General features: G+C 36.0%; 1 pseudogene; it reads right to left on the reverse strand.

Annotated features, from left to right (window-relative positions):
- Positions 1 to 14,139: 14,139 nt before the first annotated feature.
- LOC127123869 (uncharacterized) lies at positions 14,140 to 15,981 on the reverse strand (annotated as a pseudogene).
- Positions 15,982 to 18,061: the final 2,080 nt, after the last annotated feature.

Genomic DNA, 18,061 nt, shown 5'->3' on the forward strand with positions numbered 1-18,061 from the left:
TGTACGATTTTATCGGTTGTAATATTCAATGTTGTATAGATCAATTGACAAGTATCTCTGATTATTATCACTTTGTTTATTTAAGACTATTGGTATAGTTTTTTTCATGAATATTGAAATTAACAAAATTAATTCAATTTTAATAATAAGAGGTCGAAATATGATTTCATCTACTTAAGTTACTCTTATAAATTGTAGCATTTTATTATAATGGAAAAATATTTTATTTTTTCAGAAAAATAGTTAAATGTACCATCTGCTTTCGCGTGTTCGTTATCAGATTTTAGACTCGTAATCGTTCGCTTTTGCGTGGTACAAATTACAAGTTTAAATTTCAGTTGAAATAGTGATTTCATAATTAATTAATTTTTTTGCTTATTTAATAATTAAGAATAAGAATTTTCTAAGTCAAATACTGATTTCGCTCATTCGAGTCGTAAACGGTATTTTAGTGTCTCTACTTTCGTAGTAGAACTGTGAGTTATAGAAGCAGAAAATTCAATACAAAAACTCTAAAAATCCTAAATATTCTCTCGATAGATTCTAATTCTTTTCCTGCATTAGCATGGCCATCAGAATCTATCGGTCAATTTTTTATGTCAGAAAATGCCCCGTTAGTGCATAAATGGTATATTTGTGTGGATTAAAAATACTCGAGTGTGGTTCGTCCTGAGAGGGGACGGAAAATTCCTTGAGTGGACGGTTGTTGTTTTCAGCCATTTCTTGCCGAAGTCGTTGAAGTTGGCGTTTAACACGTAGAAAATGCTCGATATTGTTGATCGGTTCGACTAAGATCCTGGTGCTACGGGTTCTTCGCATATAACCGATGCGATGGGAAATTAATTAAAACATATATAAATGACTCAGTATATATGTTGTAATAACAGAACTACGACATTTACGATATTGGTCACTTGCAACGGCACCAAAAACTTGATGCGATCGCAAGTGCACGATTTTATCGATTTTAGTATAAAAGATGTTGAATTTCACATAGATCAATTAACAAGTACCGTTATCTATTATCACGTTGTTTATCTAAGACGGTGTGATTTGATTTGTTCGCATAATTGGAAAATAAGAGGTTTAAAATTAACTTTGATAACGAGATACCAGAATGTAATTCTCACCGACCGTTGATACTCACAAAATTGTGTTTTATAAGTATAACGAGAAAATATTTGTTTAGAGAGAAAAATTAAGTTAAAGGTATCGTCCTCTTTCGCATGTCCGATACCGGATTCCAAACCTGTAATTGTCAGCTTTCACGTGGTACGAATTACAGCTTAGAAATCCTGTTTTGAAAATAATCAATTCTTACTCAAAAAGTTACTTTTAGTCCATTAAGTTAAAGGTGTCGTCCGATTTCGCGTGTCCGATACCGGATTTTTAACTCACAAACACCCTCTTTCGAGTATTCAATTATAAGTTCAAAATCCTTTTTTTGGAAATTAGTATTTTTTATATTAATTTGAAAAGCACTTTCGCTGTATTTTAAAATTAATTTATGAGTTCTTTTCGTGATGGCGATCAAAGATTTTTTGCGAGCAGGGTGTCGCGCCGCGCTTGTCGGCGGCGGACGAAGGTCATCCAATTTTTCTACGGCGATTTCGAGTTTCAGGCATTTTCAGTATTTTTCCAAGTTTCAGACATTTTCAGCAGCTTTTCGAGTTTGGGAGTCTTGCGGTGATATTTTTTAGTAACTTGTGTTATTAGAGTCATTTTGGTGACCTTAGGATCACTTTTGAGTAAATTGAGGAAAAATTGTTTGTCCTTATTCTAGTAGAGTTATCATTGTGAACCATTACTCTTAGAGCAATTGGGTACCGGGTACTCGAGGGTTATTTTTTAGAATTATGAGTTGTTAGGCATTTTGAGTTTTTTTGAGTATTTTGATGAGTTGGAGGTTTGGGGTAATAACACAACTTTATCTCTTTTTTTTTATGAAAATGACTAAGATTATTTTAAAAACATATTTTGAGTATAGTAATCCATAAAGATTACAGTGACTGTCTTAATTGGTAATCTTGAGTATAATAATCCAGAGAGATTACAATGAGGCATGTGATTGGCGACTTATAGGTTCAAGAGTGGAACATTTTTTAGGATGATTTGAGATTTGTAATTTTATAATGCTACGATGTTAAGGATGTTGCATGTTTACATTGTGTATGACCATGCATTTATTTATTTCAGAGATAGGTAGGATTTCGATCCACTGATGGTCTGGTTTAGAGGGGAATTATGGAGGTCTCATGTCCAGAGAGGGGCACGATTCAGAGAGGAATTTGAGACATGAGAAAATCAGTAATATACCTATGATCCAGAAACTTGGTATCACATGCATTTTGAGAAAGAGTTTGTGGCATTAGCATTTGCATTGCATTTGTTATCCATTTGATTGTGTTTTGGGGTGTGGATGATGTATGTTATAACTTGTTATTACTATCCTGATGCTGAATTTCACCGTTAACATTTGTTAGATGTATTTTCACCCACATTTTGTTGTTGTGGCGTCTGTGCTCTTTGGGAGTCCATACAATCAGGTACAGGAGTAGCCGTTTGAGTTAAAGGATGACGACGATGCCTCTTTAGCTTTTATCATTGGGTCTTAGAGGAGACACTCTTATATGTATCACTAGGGATGAGATGTTCATTCCTTATTTGTGCTATGCTTTTCTTATGTTGGAGTTTATTTATTGTTGAGATTTATATGTTGAAGTTGATGATTTCCGCTACTTATTTTCATATAACTATTTTGTGTTTGATGTCTTTATGCTACGGTGAAGTATGTGTGATACTCTAATTGCAAATTTTCCTTTGAATTATTTTATCAAATGTCGAATGGGGGATTAGGATGTTACAACGCTCATTGTGGGATCCAATAATCTATGCCACACAAACTGATCCCTACAACATTTCGATCTTATCTCACAATGGCGAGGATTGCCACCAGTAGCAAAAATAAAAACGAGTGAGATGTCATAGTAGAGATGCTAGTAGTTATGGAAGAATCATGTCTTCATAATGAGAAACTACATGGAAGTGTTCATGACCTACAATGACAACACATAAAGCTAAAGTTGATCAAGAAAGAAGAGCATGTGGATCGCCAACCACTTGCGACGGAAGTTTGAGATGCTCTAGTCCCCAACAATTCCAAACCACCAACCTTGGTGTTATTTGAAGGCAAGAGTGATTCCCAAAAGCAATATCTTAGAACATCATTAGTTATTTAAAGAAAAATATTCAAGGAAATAAACTCCAAACATCAACCGAAAATAAATAATACGCCTTGTCCCCGATGTTACATATCAGAACATATATACCACTAAAAAGATATAAATAAATAAAATAAATGAAGTCGAGCTCCAAGAACATATTCCAACTCACAAGCAACTACTCATACTGAGTATATGTACAACAATTGCATAAAGCTAACAAATCAAACAAGAAAGGGGTGAGAATACACCTTACAAATGTTAATGGTGAAAATTAACAGTAGGATGGTAAACAAACAACAACAACAACATAATATTCTTACAAAACACAATCACAATTAAAATTATAATACAAATGTGAATGCACCAACTCCTTCATCAGTATGCATGTGGTACCAAGTTTTTTGAGTCAATGGTGTGTTACTGATTACCCTTGCACGCATGATCATGTATAAAATGCAAGCATGCAAGTCAAATAATCATTACAAATCATCATTAAAATTCATCATCAAAATCATCATCAAAAATACTCATCAAAGTATGGTTCCACTCTTGAACCATAAGGTTGTCAATCACATGCCTTACTGTAATCTCACCGGATTACTAATCTCCAAAAATATAATTTAAATTAATTATTTTTTACCTCAAAAGGAGTAAAGTTATGTTATTACTCAACAACTCTAAAATCATCAAGTTTACTAAAAAAAATCTCAGAATTTTATTATACTCTTTATTAGTTAATAGAGTTCTCAAAAAACTCAACAACATCTCTGAACTCTCAAAATGACTTTAGAGTGTCCAAAAGTACTCTAAAGTATTCAAAAGTGTTCTAAGGACAACTTTTCACATAAGATAACTCTATTGGACTCTAAGGACTGACAATTTAACTAAAATTACTCAAAAGTGACTCTTAAGGTTACCAAAAGGTCACTGACATCTAAATTGCTAAAAAGTCACCAAAAACTCTGCGAACTCGAAAATTGTCGAAAACACTCTGAACCGTCCGGACCCAAAACTGTCGCTATCGACCGCCGCCATGCGACCTGTAACACCCCATTATCAATTTAGTCATTTAATCGATTTATCCATGAATTAATTATGAATTGGTATATTTTATTTGATTATAATATGTGGGTGCAGAGGTGAGTTGGAATAAGTTAGAATTACTTATGATTATCTTGGTAATTAAATAATAGGAGTTTATTTAATTAATTGAGTAAATAATATTTGAATAATAAAATAATTAGAAAAATGGGAGTTTGTAAAGATCTTGAGGGCAATGTGGTAATTACAAGGATAAGTTGAGGGTAGTATATGGAAAACTTAATTGAAGGAATAAGTTTACTAGAAAAAGAAAGAATTGGGAGAAAGAGTCAGTTTTGCATCATTCGTAGAAATTTGAAAAGAAAAGAAAAAGACTAGGGTAAGGGAGAAGAGGAGACCTAAGGGAGGAAACTAAAAGATCACTCACATTTTGTTGGATAATTCAGGTAGGGGGAACTATTCATCTATGGATGCTAAATCATGAAAGGGTAAAGAGTTTTCCTTAACCTCGGATAGTGTTTGATCATCTATGAATATGTGATGTGAATTGATGAACAATTGAATGATAAATATGTTTGTATGTTGATCTTGATTATGTTTGAAATGGATTGGTTTGAATTGTAATGATAAGTGATTGTTATATGGCGTGTTCTTGAATTTGATGAAAATTTGGTGTTTTAGGTCATGATTTTGGGTGATAAAATCATGAGGAAAGTTATAGTTTTGTCGATGTAATTATGTTCGATCCATTGGTGATGTTAGAATGCGATTTTTGAGAGTTTTAAATAGATTAAATTGAGATTGGTATGAGGTTTGAAGGTTTGGAGATGAATGTTGTAGCATAACAGAGGAACTGGAATTTTGGAAAAACACATAGTGACAATCGGTTGTTCTCGAATGACACCCAATTGCACTAGTGTAAATTTTGGAAATCACACTCATGACAATTGTTTGTAGCAAGAGGACCAATTGCTAATATACTTGCAGGTTATTTGATTGTCGTGTTTTGATAACATTTTGAGTTGAGATGTATTACAGAAAGAAAATAGAGTATAAACCGTGATGTTGATGGAAGGGTAATGGCCCCTTACCACCCTGGTTGCCTATGATCACCCATCAATAAATAAATCCCCCCCCCCCCCCCCCATTACCTTAGAGGTTCTCTTCCTATAGCTCTTTAAGGTTCTTTCCTCTTTCTCTATTTTTCACTTTTACGTATCAAGTCTAAATCTTTCTCACTTTTTCTATTTAAATAGCCTAAAAAGGTTTTTGTTAATTCTCAACTTTCCCTCAACTCTTGGCTATTACTCTTTGACACTCAAATTTTAATTAAACTTCTAATTTCACCCCATAACTCACAATTTCTATATTTATATTATTTTAATTAAATAAAAATCCTCAAAAATATGAAATATTCTTAATAATTTTATCTTCTCCAATTATTATTAAATAATTAAAATGATCTAATTATTTTTAATAATTTAAATAAATTATATTTTATTTCTACGCTCTCAAACTCTATATTCTTGGTAATTGTTAAATTACCAAAATACCACTAAACACTAAATAACACAAATAGCACAGAATAAAACACGCTAATAATTAAATAAAATATTAATTTAAAAATCAGGGTGATATAGTTATTATCGAGGCGGATGACTCACTGAAGTGCAAGTTGATAGCATGGACGTTGAATGAGGACATCTTTCATTAATATATAAGCCTCATGAGGTTCTCGTGATGAGTTACCACGATTTGACAAGAAAGAGGTTTACCATTTCTCAGTCAACAAGCACAAAAGGTTTCCACAACGAGCTTCTTCAGCTTACTAGTGGAAGAATAGGCCTCCCGTGTTTGAGTTTTTTTAGTGGATGGGTCCTCTAATATAAAGGTAAATGAGGGTAGGAGTAATGCTAGAAGGTTTAGGCAATATATTGATTGAATAGTCATTATGTTTCAAGTTCAATGCAAGCAACAACCAAGCAGAGTACGAGGTATTAATTATAGGAATAAAATTGCCAAAAGAAATGAGGGCGACTGAGCTCCATGTAAGAAACAACTCTCAGCTAAGCACCCACCAAATTAAGGGTGAGTACCCTATGAAGGAGTCTCAGTTATTGAATTACTTACATAAACTTCAAGAGATGGCTAAATACATGTTCCCCGAGAAGAGAATATTAGAATCGACATGTTTTCAAAGCTCGTCAGTACTATAAATCTAGGCCTCAACAAGACAATTATACATGAAACTTTGGTCATCCCTAACATTGAGAGTGAGCTCGTCAATACATGTTCCCCAAGAAGAGAATGCCAGAGTCTGCCCATTTTTAAAGCCTGTCAGTGTAACACCCCCAAATTCGATTAAATTATTTAATCAGATTATTTTTCATTTTATTTAATTAATTAATGTTGGTGTATTTTTAATTAAATATGTATGGTGATTTGTACGTGCATGTGGGGCATTGGTGTAGGGTAGTAAGAGCCTTTGTGGGGAGGTAAAAGGATTAAAATATTTTAAATAATTAGAATTGTAACTATTTTGATTGATTAATTAGAAATAAAATAAAAAAGGGAGAGTTTTGGGGTGGAATATTGAAAAACTAGAGAATATAGGGAAAGTGGTGTAAGTTGTAACAAAGTTTGGGCTTTGGTGTAATTTTAAAAAGTTAAATAATTAGGTTATAATATATATTATTAGTTAGTATAGTTTTGGAGGAAAAATGATAGTACGTGAAAAACATAATTTTGGTGAAAGAGGCAAATGTTAGGGTTTAGATAAAAACTCCATTGTTAGAGCTTGAATGTGTATCTTTGCTGAAAAATCTAAGATAGGGGGATTACTCATAATAAGGTGTATATTGCATGATTGTGTAGAGGGAAATCCTTAATCCCTTTATTTTTTTTCTTTACTTTTCCCTTTTTGATGAATGATTGATGAACATGAATGGTATTATGAAATTGCATGAATGATATGATGTACTATTTGATTTTCGTGCATTGTTTTACTATGAGATTTGTATGTTCATGTTCATGATGTTTTGTGTGCGTGGGTATTCATAATTGATGGTTTGATGTTAGATAATATATTTCATGCTATTGAGGTTCGAGTTGGGGCTAGGGAAAGGAAAATCGGAGTTTTGTTTTGAACTCCATTGTAGAAAATGCAGTTTCTGTTATGGTGCAGGGTGACGAGCGTGACCCTAATGACGCCTTAACCGTCATCGCTTTGGAGGCACTGGAGGGTAGACCGTCATGGTCCCCCGACTTGTTTGGTTGGGACGTACTCCCCAGAGGTGACGTGTAGGGTGATGGGTAACCTGTCACGCTACCAGAATGAGTGTTGTTCGCTCAGCTGTGCAAAATTATTTTATCGTTCTGATTTTGATGTGTTATTGTGAATTGACTATTATTTTTCCACTGTTCGGAGGAGTTTGACGTTGTTTACTATGTTTATTGATTTAATCCACTTGTTTGTGTGGGAAATAACATTGTTGTTTAATATGGTGATTACTTGGTGATATTTGTGTGGTGATCATTTTTTGTGATATTACATGTTATGGTGAATCATGTATCATGGTGTACGAGCTTCGTTCCAGTTTTGGTGTGCTCTGGTGGTATGGATTCTGGAGTGAGTATATAATTCCAATGAGGAATTAGTGAAGCGTTGCTTATGGTAATAACAACGAATTTTGGTGTGCTATGGTTCGATGGTATGGATTCAGGAGCAAGTAGCCGGTTCTATATGGGAATTGCTGAAGCGTTACCTATGGTGATGGTAGCAATTGGTGTGATATGGTCCTATGGTTGAGATTCAGAAGTGAGATATACATTTATTGTCCATAATGGTACCACATGCATTGTTGAGTCGAGGTGTTGAGTACATTTTCATTCATTATTTGTATATGTATTGAATGATTATGTTGATGTTGGTGAATGAGAATACTTTGGTGATGTATGCAAATGAATTGTGTTGATTTATTTCTTTTAGGCTACCCTTGCATACTTTTGCACCATTATATATTATGAGCATATTCCCACTCCTTTGTTTTTTGTTTGGTTATGTGTTCCTTCTTGGGATACAGACGAGCAAGTAAATGAGTAACTGCTTAGAGGCTGAAGGATGACGTAGAGGTTATTCTTATTTTTTCTTTTCTATGCGATTATTTAGAATTTGTTGATCTTATCTATAACATTGGGCAGACAAACATTTTATTTTTCTATTTGATATTATTTCAGACATTATTGTGTTGAAGGCTATTTTCGTAACCATATTGATGATATGAGACATTTTAGTTATTAAATTATTTTAAATTGATTATTCCACTACGATGAGCCTATGTAAAGGCGGGCATGTGACGCCACGTGTTTAATTTAATACATGTTTTAAATAACCCGTGTTACAGAGTAGTATTATATTGTGTTTGAGTGACACCCTATGTGTGTAATTATTTTATCTTCGCATTATTTCGCGTTTAGGGTGTTACAGTCAGCACTAAAACGCCAAGCCTCAATGAGAAAGTTATACATGAAAATTTGGTCCCCCTATCACTAAGATCAGGTCCGTCATTATGATGGAGCTTGATAGAGGTGAAGGTTAGATGTCACCCATCGTCGAGTACCTTACGAGTGAACGGTTACCCGCTAGTGAGTAAGAAGTAAGGAAGATGAAAAGGATTTCCACCTAGTATGTCATGATCATTGAGAAGTTATACAAAATGATTCCAGCTACATCTATGTTGAGATGTTTAGAAGAATATGAGATAGCTCTAATTTTCACTAAAGTTCATGAAGGCGAACGTGGAAACCACAACGGTGGGAGAGCTTTGGAAAGCAAACTATTAAGGGTTGGGTGCTACTGGCTACGCATGCTAAGAGACAGTGCTGAATTTGTGAACAAATGTGACAAATACCAAAGGTTCTCAAACTTTATCCACACTCCCATCGAGATACAACATTTATTCACTTCACCCTGAACCTTCTATAAATGGGGACTGGATATCTTGGAATCATTCATGTGGTCCCCTGACCAACTTGAATTTCTACTAGTATGGGTGGACAATTCACTAAGTGGGTTGAGGCATAATCAATAACAAAAATAATAATAGATCGGGTACATGGGCTTTTGTTATAAGAATATTATATGCATGTCCAGCTTATCAAATACCATTATCTTGAGCAACGAGAGAAAAAAAATTAGCTCGTCTATGGTCGATTTTTGTTAGTAGCTAGGAGTCAAGATGAAGATTATTTCAGTCTAGCACCCTCAAACGAATGGTTAAGAAGAATTGGTCAACAAAATCCTACTCGTCAAGATGAGAAAGAAGCTGGAGAAGGCAAATGGACTATGGGTTGAGCTTCTTCACAAGGTAACATGGATCACAATTCAATCTAAAAGAAAAATTAAATTAATACTCGTTATGCCCTGTTTATTCGATAAAAAAATTGTGGAGGACATTTTGAGTATTTTAGGTGTTGTGGTTATATCACACAACATTGTATTCATCGACCAAATATACCCTCTTCAAAATTGTATATGGTTCAGATGTGATACTCTCTGTTGAAATCAACACGTCAACATGGCGATAAGAGAACTTTGACGATGAAGGCAACCCCAACAACTAAGAATTTTAGTTGACCTAGTAGAAGAGGTCAAAGAAATGGATCAGATTAAGGATTTTGCAACAAAGCACAGAGCAAAAAGGAGGTATACTTCCAAGCTGAAGCCCAGAACAATTGAGGGGGTGACCTAGTATTGAAGTAGGTGGTGGAATCAACCAGAAAGGGAAATTTGTTCCCAAATTGGGAAGGGGCTTTCTGAGTATGACAAAATTTATCCTGGGGAGCATATAAATTAGAAAGCTTATATGGTGAAGAGGTTCCCAAAATCAAGAACATAGTGAACTTAAGTCACTATTATAGTTAAACAAAGTGTCTTAGGCTAGATATTGTGTAATTTTAATATTATGATCATAAAAGCAATAACATGTTATGATGGCACTTTTCCCCCTATAAGAGCATAGTTTTTAATTGGGAAACCTAAGTGTTTTAATTATATATGTGTTGTATACAAGTTACATAGCTCGACAAAGGATCTTCACACTTCTTGGACAAGAATCTACGAGGAACCTTGCACCTACGAGAATCTCCTTACAGGGTATATGTTGGAACCCTACAAGGTAATCTTGCGCCTAAAGGTGACTCCCTACAGGGTATATGTTGGAACCCTACGGGAAACCTTACGCCTATGGGCGACTCCCTACGAGGTATATGTTGTAACCATGTAGAGAATATTGCGCCCACGAGCGGATCCCTATGTGGTGTATGCTAGAACCCTATAGAAACCCTTGTGCCTACAGGATATTTTCTGAAACCCTACTGGTAATCATAAGCCTATGGGCGACTCCCTACGGAGCTTGGGACATCGAGAGCTCACAAATGATCAAAATGTACACACGAAAACTCATGATTGAATTAAGCAAAGCATAAGCAACAAAGATTAAAAATATAATGTCAATCATTTAATTAAAAGTTAGGAATTAAAATTAATGAGGCCCTAATAATGATAGTGAGGTTATCCAAGCAAAGTTTTAATAAATATAAAAAATAATAAAAACAACATCTTAGTTAAATGGAACGTCTTTAGACGAGTTCTCTATAGACATTCTCTGTCTCCTTAACAAACTCACTATTGGGCACCACATCGATGGGATGAAGCATTATATATGGCTCTTCATCCAAGGTTTGAACATACCCAGGATCATATTTCTCCATGTTGAGCTCAGGATACATGCAACATACTTCTCTTTCGCCTTCTCGAACCCATGGTCTCCATAAAGGAGACCATCCATGTTAGCCTCCTCAAGATCCACCTTAAGGTCACTCAGCTCGGTCTGAAGCCCATCAAGCTCTGTGCTCCGATTATGGAGATTAGCCTCAAGTTTTTTCTTTTCCTTCATAAGTTTGTCCTTATTTTGCCTGACTCCTCTTTAAAGGCGGTCCTAACACTAGTTAAATCTTTCTTGAGAGTGGTTATCCTCTTGTTAGTAGAGGTCAACAAGGCTTGGCTGAGCTCATAACTCTTTTTGCCTTCTTGATTTTTTTCCTTTAAGTCATCTTCTCTTTTAGACAGAGCATCAGAGTCTTCAAACTGGGTCTGACCCAATACAACATTCCTCGCCATATATGTGGCAATGAGCTGAAATGCCTTATTGGGGTCTAACAATTTTATTTTCCTACATCCTTTATGGCATTTAGATGGTCGTATATGAAAGTCATCCTATCAAGGCTTTTTTTTCAAAAGTAGAATTTCTCTTCTTCAAAAGTAGTGGAGGATTCACCCTTTGAATGACCGCTCCTACTTCCTTCCATGACGCTCCCCGCCTCTAGGTCTAAAAAGGAAACAACATCCATATCTATTGGCTATTTTCCAGGATCTATCCTATTTCTCTTTGTCGGGGACGACTTCGTACTTTTAAGGGGCAACATGATAGTAATCAATGCAACAACCCTAACGATCTTTCCTTTTGTGGTATTTTTTCTTTTCTTGGCCTCCCAAGCTTGGAAGCTAGAGGGATCACTTTGGTGAATAGGTTCAACCTCGCCCATGCAGGCTTTATCTTCACCATCATCGTTTTCCTTTCTGCTAATGGAAGGGGGGTCATCCTCTTTTAAAGAGAAAAAAAAATTGGTTAAGATTAATTAGAAACAATGCAAAAGGGTGAGACATCAAGAAAACGTCTTACACCGAAAGCTCGTCAATGTTGAAAGATCCCCATCAAGTATAAACAGGTATTTCTCCCCCATAATAGTGAATTATTCCAGAAGATTGACTGCCTCTTTCTCCATCTCACTAAGTTTATTTGTGTCGTATCCCATGATAGCGAGGGGCTCTCCCATCCAATAAAGGGGAGACATATATGTCTCATCTTCTTCATGCATGACACTTGAAAAAATGTCCTTCCACTTTTTATAGTTGGAATTGTAATGGGAGAAAAGACCTCTCACATAGATGAAACTCACAGAGACTTATACATCCTTGTCCATCCCTTTCGTCTCATAGAATGAAAATATGTATGTTGTAGGTGTGATATTGAAGCCCTAACAGAGAATCCTGAAACCACAAACAAATTCCCAACTATTTTGATGCAATCACTACTACAAAATAGATATTTCGTAACACCAATTTTACAACGGTCATAGTGTTAACTGTGGTAATAGTTTATTTTTGGGTGCTTTTTTGTGGTATTTACTAAATGACATGTACAACGGTCAAATGAAGCAACCGTAGTGAAAGGTACACGAAGTGAAATGGTTTGACAATGTATATCACCATGGTTTTTATTACCAACTGTGATGAAAGGTGATACTTATTTATATATAAGCGAAATTTTATCTGGCTTCAGTATATAACAGTCGTCTCTCTAAATAAACCTAGTAAATTATGATATGATAGATAAAGTTGCATTAGAAAACAAGTAAACGTTCAATTCTTTACAAGAATTCTTCACACCGTTAATTGCATGTTGTTCTTTGATAGTTATAACTTGGTTTAATGATTGTACGTCTTCAACCGTCTTTTCTCCACCTCTAATATTTTGCAAAAAGAATTAGAGGTGAAGGCAGGTGCGGTTGAAGAACTAGGACCATTAAACCAAGTTCTTATTGTTAAAGAACAAAATATGGATAAGGTGTTGAAGAACTCTTGTCTAGCATTGAACGTGAACTTGTACTTCTAATATAACTTAATTTGTTATATTATAATGTTCTAGTGCAGATTAAAATGTTATATGTTTAGTGAGCATTGGCAAAATAAGCATTCCACTTAATTTATAATAAACTCAGGTCTATATGTCACACCGATTGTTTAGCACAACCGTTGTTAAATATGTTTCATTAAAGGATATCACAACGGTTGTTTAAAGTAACTGTTGTAGTAGGTAACGGTTGTCACAACGGTTGTTTAAAGGATATCACAACGATTGTTTAAAGTAACTATTGTTGTAGAATTATAAGAAAGAAAGGGTTGCTTATGTCGAAGTCGAAGATGAGGAGTCTGAAATCTCTAATGACCCTTATGGTCTCGAGGAATTCGAAGTAGATTTGGCTGAATTAAAAGAAGCACCACCTTATGCTTGTAAATTACTTACACCTTCGAATGGCAGGAACCCTGTCGAAACTGAAAAGAATGATAGATTTCCTAAAAAGACTTACACATTTGATGTTACCAAATGTGATGAAATCTTCGATTTATTAGTAAAAGATGGCCAAATGATAGTGCCTCCTAATACCAAAATTCCTCCGTTAGAACAACGGAAGAAAAGAGGCTTTTGTAAATATCACAATTTTTTAGGCCATAAAACCCCACAATGCTTTCTTTTCAGGGATCTTATTCAGAATGTAATTAAGGATGGCCGCCTCAAGTTCGCTGACAAGGGGAGAAACCAGATGAAGGTTGACGCTGACCCCCTCAACATTGCTGACACAAATTATGTTGAACCTATCGAAATCAACATGATTGACATGGTGGAAGTGAAGGCTGTGAAGGAAATAGGAACTGAAGGCTATGTGCTAGTTGGAAAGCAGGCTACTGATGGCCTAAATAATGATGTTCCTTTTGGAATTTCTGTCGAAGGTGAACAGGTTGCTGATGTCGAACCAAAGGCCACTGAAGGTATTAATGGGAAGGCAACTGAGGCTACTGAGGGCCTAAGGAAGAAATTTGAGGAAATTTCAATCGCTGATGGCGCCAATCTAGGTGTCAACATGGGGGATCTGAACCAACCCCCCCATAGATGGAGGAAGTGGAGAGGTGTCTAAAGATAGAGCAAGAGGGAACTGCCCCTATTCCATGGATCCATTCTCTCTTGCTCTATCTTCAGACACCTCTCCACTTCCTCCATCTCTTGGGGGGTTGGTTCAGATCCCCCATGTTGACACCTAGATTGGCGTCATCAGCGATTGAAATTTCCTCAAATTTCTTCCTTAGGCCCTCAGTAGCCTCAGTTGCCTTCCCATTAAGACCTTCAGTGGCCTTTGGTTCGACATCAGCAACCTGTTCACCTTCGACAGAAATTCCAAAGGGAACATCATTATTTAGGCCATCAGTAGCCTGCTTTCCAACTAGCACATAGCCTTCAGTTCCTGTTTCCTTCACAGCCTCCACTTCCATCGTGTCAATCATGTTGATTTCGATAGGTTCAGCATAATTTGTGTCAGCAATGTTGAGGGGGTCAGCGTCAACCTTCATTTGGTTTCTCCCCTTGTCAGCGAACTTGAGGCGGCCATCCTTAATTGCATTCTGAATAAGATCCCTGAAAAGAAAGCATTGTGAGGTTTTATGGCCTAAAATTGTGATATTTACAGAAGCCTCTTTTCTTCCGTTGTTCTAACGGAGGAATTTTGGTATTAGGAGGCACTATCATTTGGCCATCTTTTACTAATAAATCGAAGATTTCATCACATTTGATAACATCAAATGTGTAAGTCTTTTTAGGAAATCTATCATTCTTTTCAGTTTCGACAGGGTTCATGCCATTCGAAGGTGTAAGTAATTTACAAGCATAAGGTGGTGCTTCTTTTAATTCAGCCAAATCTACTTCGAATTCCTCGAGACCATAAGGGTCATTAGAGATTTCAGACTCCTCATCTTTGACTTCGACATAAGCAACCTTTTCTTTCTTATAATTCTTATTCGCTCTGGCCTTTTCAGCTTTTAAACGTTCGACCTGTCGAACCCTGTCTGCTAATTGGGCCATATCTCTTAGATACTAGGTATCTAACTTTTTCCTAATGGAATAGTCTAACCCTCCAGCGGCCATTTCGATCAATTCATGTTCAGGCACTACTGTAAAGCATCTAGATTTCAACAAACGGAACCTATTCAGATAATCATTTATAGGTTCAGTGAATTTTCTTTTAATACTGGCTAATTCCTTAAGACTTATCTTAGTTTGGCCCATGTAGAATTGTTCATGAAATAATCTCTCCAAATGTGGCCAAGTATCTATGGAATTTGGTGGCAAAGTTGTAAACCACGTGAAGGCATTCTTCGTTAAAAAACTGGGGAAATATTTCATTCTTAGGTTCTCACTGTTCGCCAAATCCCCTGCCTCAGTCATGTATCTGGCTATGTATTCTATAGTGGATTCACTAGTGTCCCCTGAGAATTTGGTGAACTTAGGGATTTTGCAACCCCTTGGTAATTCAGTTTGTTGGACGTATTCTAATAAAGGAGAGGTATAATTTGACCGTCGAAGTCCTGTATTCAGACCATTCTGGGCCATGATTCTCTCTATCATAGTAGTTAAGTTATTTTCCATCATGTTTTCTTGCCTAACCCTATAAATTACTTCGTCTGCATCCTGGTCTCTATTAACCATTATTACTCTCCTAGGTTGTTCTTCAGGGACTTCCTGTCGAACTGGCTGTTGTTCTAATCTTGCCCCCATGACCCTTTCGTCAGGCAGGCTTGTCTAGGTGGTCGAACCTAATTTATAGTTGGTTCTTCTTCCTGGATTATAATTTGGTTTGGTCTGCGTCGAACAGAGGACTGAGGGGCGCCTAGGAAATCTGCTATGCGTCCCATCTGCGCTGACAGTTGTTGGTATGTTTGGGCATTATCATTGTTAGTCCTATTTACATTCTGTATTAGGGGAGAAAAAATGGTATTCATTTCTCTGGCAAGAACTCCTACCATATCATGGTTACTAGCATCCATTTGTTGTCTAAAGGCTGTCTGGTCATTCGTTGTAAGGGTAGGTAATAGGGTGGATAATCCTTGTGATTGGGTATTTCGACCTACATGGTTCATGCCAGAATCAGAATTTTGAATTGGCGAAACAACCGTATTATGGGGTTGAGTATATATGGAAGTATTATTTTGAAGTCCTGCCATGGAAGTAGATGGCATTCCATATGGATATTCTCTCCAAGGCCTAAAATTCTCAAATCCCGGTGGCCTAGGGGTAGTAGGTGTTGGTTAGGTTCCGACAATTGTCGAAAACGGGCCAGGGATTGAACTTGCAGAAACGTCTGCTACGCTTGACATAATAGGCATTGTTGTCGAATTATTTAAGGCCATGGATCCAGATGTTGGTATGGCCTGTGTACTAGGGATCTCAGTGGATGCATCAATCGAACTTGTTCCGACTGTGCCTGTTCCCTGGGGAGGAAATTGTTCCCCTTGACTGGTTGTATTAACCATCTTTTTTGTGTATTTTCTTTTGGTTATAGGTTGCGAATTGTTGGCTATCTTACCACTTCTAAGGTTCATGCAACACTATGATTTTTTAACTCAAGAATAACAACAATTTTGTATTGTAAAAGTAAAGCAAACTATTATAATTAACAGTTATTTTGACACCGTCCCACTGGGCATGCCAATTTATTTACCAGTAATTTCTGACAAACAACCGCTAGTCCTCCAATATTATTAATCTTGATAACTTACAGGATCAACTAGATTGATCCTAGGACACGTGTCTCAAGAACTAGTGTTATGGTGATTTGATTCATGATTAAGTTTGTTTCTGGTTTATGAATGGTAATTAGAGTTCTTTATCTAGCGTTAATGGTACAAAGTAAAAGGTGTTTTGACAATAAACTCTAAACGAAATCTAAAGGCTTATGACTTTAAAGATAAAGGATAAATGACAGTAATTCTGTAAAAAGACTTTTTTAAAGATAACAAAGGTAATTGGCAAAAGTAAAGATAAATAACTTGAAGTAAAAGATTTTAAGTTTGAAAAGGTGCTGGAAATAAAGGTTTGACGAAATGTAAATGTAAAGGTAAAAACAATGATGAAAGACTTTGAAGATAAGGGCAATTCGACAGAATGCTTAAATAGAAATAAAGACAGTAAATGGTTTAATTTAAGTAACTTGCATTAAAAAGATAACATGAAATGTAATCATGGTGTTCTTCATACATACATTTTCAGCAAAGGCTCGTTTCTCTCGCTCCGGTACTTTGAGTATTTTTAGTGAATTTTGTATATCAGTTTGAATACACGAAATCTAAAAACTAAGTCTCCTATTTATAACAATTCGACCTAACGGTCTCTACACAGATGATTGCCACGTTCGACGTTTTCAAGCGCTGCGTATCTCAGATGCTTCCACGCGTTCGCCTGACGAAACTACTTCGTTTAAATTTCAAATCTTTCCCGCTCGAAGCTTCGAATCTGCCAAACGCCGATGTCGAAGAGAACTGTGGAGATCCTAAAATCTTCTAAGTCTTAAGCTTCGACAAAAAGATCTTTTCTCCTAAGAAAAGGGTTTAAAAAATAGCTTCACAAAGCCATTTTTATATTATTCTCCAAAACATAATATTTTCAAAGAACTTCAACCTAATGGTCGAAATCTCCAGCTAACATGCAAGTGTATTTGATGAAGTGAATAGATCAAAAAAATGAGAAATCGTAAGGCCTATTTATAGATTTTGAGTAAAACGACTGCATTTAAAACTATTCTCCTAAGGATGCATGAAGTAGGGATAGGCCACGAGTTAATGTTATTTCCAAGGAATTTGACAATTATCACAGCTAGGATAAGTGGAAAAGTCATGCAACCAACATACATTAGTTAGTCACGATCAAAGGACACCACGCCTGAAAAGCATCGCCCGTTATGGCTCACTGGGCAACCATTCATCTGTCTCAGAAAAGCATTTCGCCCCTACACGACTCATGCTTGGGGGATTATGTAAATGTCAGATCTCTTGGTAGGTGTCAGGAAAGTATTTTGTCCCTACACGACTCATGCTTGAGGGGTTGTATACATGTCTGGTCTCTTAGTAG

Source organism: Lathyrus oleraceus, chromosome 2 (assembly GCF_024323335.1).
Source record: "Lathyrus oleraceus cultivar Zhongwan6 chromosome 2, CAAS_Psat_ZW6_1.0, whole genome shotgun sequence".
In the NCBI taxonomy this organism is placed as follows: domain Eukaryota; kingdom Viridiplantae; phylum Streptophyta; class Magnoliopsida; order Fabales; family Fabaceae; genus Lathyrus; species Lathyrus oleraceus.